This window comes from Symphalangus syndactylus, chromosome 21, assembly GCF_028878055.3.
Source record: "Symphalangus syndactylus isolate Jambi chromosome 21, NHGRI_mSymSyn1-v2.1_pri, whole genome shotgun sequence".
Classification (NCBI taxonomy): Eukaryota; Metazoa; Chordata; class Mammalia; order Primates; family Hylobatidae; genus Symphalangus; species Symphalangus syndactylus.
The window spans coordinates 68,966,437-68,971,231 of record NC_072443.2 but is presented as its reverse complement, the minus strand read 5'-3'; positions in this window follow the sequence as shown (position 1 = coordinate 68,971,231).

The following is a 4,795-nucleotide window of genomic DNA, read 5'->3' as shown; positions in this document are numbered from 1 at the left end:
CTCTCTTCTGCTGAAGTATACTTCTTCCTTCAAAATCTGGTTAGAAACAATATAATTTTTATACACAGTCGCATTTATCACACATTTTATTTCCTGCTATTATTTACAGCTTTCTTTGTAGAGAGTTAAAAAAGGGCAGGAATGATAGATAAAGACTTTTTACACATTTTAGATGTCATTGAATAAATATTTTATAGAAGGTTGTTCTAAGATGAAAAGTTTGGTACTATTAAAAACATACAAATGTTATTTAAAACATTTGGATTGTGCCAATGGAACTATTTCTTAAATAGTTTTTGCTAGTTATGTTACCAAAGAGATTCTAACACTAGGAAAGATGCCAGTTTTAATGGCGGTTTACTGAAAGATATTTCTGAAGAACTAATTTATATATTTAGACATCAAATCCTGTGTGAGTTTGTCCCAATTCCATTTGTGATGTATGGATTCCAATTGGTATCTTTGACAAAGTGCTATAGCAATCAACCTGGTTTTTATTTAGCATTTGAAAGAACAATCAGCCAAATTCTAATCTCAGATGTGTGAAGTTATCACGTATTTTGTAAAATATGTGGCTTTGCAGTATTGAAAAAGAATTTGAGACATTTACGGCAAAACACAGTACATGAAAGCCACATGAAGGCGGATGAACTCATTTTTGAACTTGGGGCTTTGGTTGTGCCTTCAAGAGTGCATAACCTTGATTTTTCTCCTCAGGCTCCAGTCAGTTCAGGAAAACTCCATTTCACAATGGGAAAACTAGAAAGGCTAACTATTTCATGTGGGAAGAAGGCAGGGTTTTGAAACTTGGAAATCATAGATGACACAAGAGCTACTCAGGGCACAGAACAGTTTGTTTTCCTTCAATGATCTCTGATTTGTACTAGTCATTGATCATTTGCATTTTTCCACATAGATTTTCATAAACCACAGCTATGCTTACTTTTACAGTAGGTATATGCACTGTTAAATATGACCTCTAATTTTAATATAGGCTTTTTTGATTTCATTCTTTCTTCTGACTTTCCATGCCTCACATATGTAGGATGAGTTATGGGAAATGTATATTCCTCTTTATGAGGCCTTTATTTACGATTTTAAAAATCTGTCTTTATGGCGGGGCATGGTGGCTCACACCTGTAATCCCAGCACTTTGGGAGGCCAACACAGGTGGATCACTTGAGGTCAGGAGTTCGAGATCAGCCTGAGCAACATGGTGAAACCCCGTCACTACTAAAAGTATAAAAACAGCTGGGCATGGTGGTGCATGCCTGTAGTTGCAGCTACTCAGGAGGCTGAGACAGGAGAATTTCTTAAACCGAGGAGATGGAGGTTGCAGTGAGCTGAGATCATGCCACTGCACTCCAGCCTGGGTGACAAAGCAAGACTTCATCTCAAATAAATAAATAAATAAATAAATAAATAAATAAATAAATAAAAATAAATCTGTTTTTATGTATTTCCGATTATGCTGAGGTAACATGCTGTGGGGTGTACCGAATTATTTATTTGCTTTTAAAGTTTAATTTTCTCCTTTCTTCCTCCAAAAAACCTCAAAGGCCTGTCTGCATGAGGTAAGGAAGAGCAGAATGCTCATTTAGGATACTTTAATTCACTTTAATCATTACTATAGAAAGTGAAAACAATAATAATATTAGAAGGTGGCAAAGAACCTTTAATATTTCTACAGTCCAACCAACCTTCTAAATTTCTGACTGTCCATTCCAGGCAATCCAAAATATTTCACTTTGGGAATTCTCCATTAAGCATCAAAATGCAACTTCATTGTATCATTGAGAGAAATATTTACTACAGGAACTCATACTTTGACCATTTTAGTTTTACATTTTGTAAACTGATCATCTATTGTACATTATTATGCCTTTGTATTATATATTATTATGTTTAGCTGATTGCTTTTCTAATATAGTCTGCTTCTCAATTTTTAGTTTCCCTTACTGGAGTTATGGCTCTTAAACATTATTATTTAATATGACTAATGACACATTTTGGGGGATGCAGGCTACATTCTGATAGAGATCTATTTTGAAGGAGGCAGCTTTATTTTTAAACATGTAATTCAGTTGAAATCAACATTATGCTGTTCAAAATGTGTATTTATTGTTCTTGAACTTGGAAGAATTACAATTCTGGAATGCATTTCTTTCTGTTATTAATAATAACTATATCTAAAGATTACGTCCTATAGGCAAACCACGTGCCAACTCTCACCACACTTTACCTATTTTAAGTGAGTGACTTAAAACATACATAAGTGTATTTTCTTTCTTCTTTCTTTTTCTTTCTTTCTTTCTTTCTTTCTTTCTTTCTTTCTTTCTTTCTTTCTTTCTTTCTTTTTCTTTCCTTTTTTCTTTTTCTTTCTTTCTCTCTTTCTTTCCCTTCCTTCCTCTCTTTCTTTCCTTCCTTCCTTCCTTCCTCTTTCTTTTTCTTTCTTTCTTTCTTCTTTCTTTTTTTCTTTCTTTCTTTCCTTCTTTTTCTTTCTTTCTCTCTCTTTCTTTCCCTTCCTTCCTTCCTCTCTTTCTTTCTTTCCTTCCTTCCTTCCTCTTTCTTTCTTTCTTTCTTTCTTTCTTTCTTTCTTTCTTTCTTTCTTTCTTTCTTTCTTTCTTTCTTTATCTTTCTTACCTTTCTTCCTATCTTTCTTCACCCTTAGATACCATTTGAATACCTCATCTACAAGAATGCCTCAAGCAGAAATATTTGGTGGGTTTTATTGTTACCAGCCCCCTTCACTCTGCAGTAACATGCTGTTTGCATCATGTAATGAAGACTCTTTTTGCAAATCGAGATGGATGGTATGAGTGACAGGGATCAACATTACCTTCCAGGTGATTATGAAGACGACTGATATCCTTGTTTGTGTCCTGAATCCCCTATTGACATAATATATGATAGGAAAAATTATATACTTATTTCATCATGTTACAAAAGGGTCTTACTTTTTTAGGAGTAGAGTTATAATGTAATCATTTGTACATTTCCATGAACAATGTTATCTATAAACATTAAACTTTGAAAAGTCCTAAAGTACTGTTTTCTATTAATGGAGTTCTACGTGGGAGAGACTCTTACTTTAATTGATAAGAATAGGAAGCCGGCAGGGCATGATGGCTCATGCCTGTAATTCCAGCACTTTGGGAGGCTGAGGCAGATGAATCACCTGAGGTCAGGAATTTGAGTCCAGCCTGGCCAACATGGTGAAACCCCGTCTCTACTGAAAATATAAAATTAGCCAGGCATAGAGGCACGTGCCTGTAATCCCAGCTACTTGGGAGGCTGAGGCAGGAGAATAGCTTGAACCCAGAAGGCGGAGGTTGCAGTGAGCCGAGATTATGCCACTGCACTCCAGCCTGGGTGACAGAGCGAGACTCTTCTAAAAAAAAAAAAAAAAAAAAGGAAAGAATAGACAGCCAAGGCTATGTGTTTTCATACTGACCATACTGAACACATTCATGGAGCTGTTATTATTATTGTTTTTATTATTACTGATGTAAATGGGTTAATAATGTAGCTACCACAGTTTCTTTTAAATAAAATTTGCATCCCTGCCTTTTGACAACATTCAAGTGACTCTCTGAATATGAAAATATCATATGAAAAATCCAGTGTGTATAAAGTTAATCACTAGTAATGACTGTTGGGTGATTCAGTGACTGATATAAAAACTCAACAGAGTTTTCCAAAATTTAGTCTAGATACTGATTTTTAATGAAGTTACATATTTAATATCTTGGTTTCATCGATGAATTGTAGCTTCTCTAATCCAACTCTTAATTTGGTCAAATTTCTTTTGATTTTTATTTAGCAGAACATTTCAATAAACTTTGATAATTCCTAAAATACTTAGAATGCTACAAATACTTATTGAGCCCCTACTCTATGCCTGACCCTCTGATAAGCACTAAGTGCCTACTCATAAAGACACCAGCATTCCTGACCTCACAATTTCATGATTCATTCATATACAACTTATGATATGAGAAGAGTTATGGTAAAGATAAAAAGTAAATAAAACTACATAGAGTACAGGAAAGAGAAGCACTAATGGCACAACCATGAATTCCAATGAATAATTAATAATCAAAATTCTTTGTGATCTATTTTTTTCACAACAAATACTTAAATACTTATGTTGCAAGCCCTATTCTAAATATTGGGGTACATCAGCAAATAAAAGACAAAAAAATCCTTGTTCTGGTGGGGCTAACACACTAGTTGGGTGAGACAGAAACTAAATCATAACTACTGTAAATAAGAAAATTTTAAGAAAAAAGAAAACGAAAACAAAAACAAAAGCAACCACCAAAAAGAAAATTATGAAGTATGCAATTTTTTATTAGCCATTTTTCCTCCTTCAAAGCAACTAAACTTTAATTCTGATAAAAGTAAATATTTAGCAATTTTTAAAACGATTTAATTTAAATTATCCATGTTGGATATTCAAGTGTATTGGATAAAATATAAAACAAGTTCTAGTTTGACTTTTCCAAATTTCATGTATTTTGCTGTTCAGAAACACATTTTCCCATACTGAGTGGTACTGAAAACAGACCGTTTCTATGAATCGATAGGATGTAACAATCATCCACAGGGCAGCAGAGGCAATGCAAGTTAGCACGGGCTGTGCAGGCACAGACTGGGATTTAATTCGTGGTGACAGGAGGGGCAATCACTGCCCCTTGCCCTTGCAGTTAAAGCATCATTTGTGAAGGAATATGAATCCTTGTCATGGACTGAAACCTTTCATTAGTTCCATGTGTATGGTCAAGAAAATACC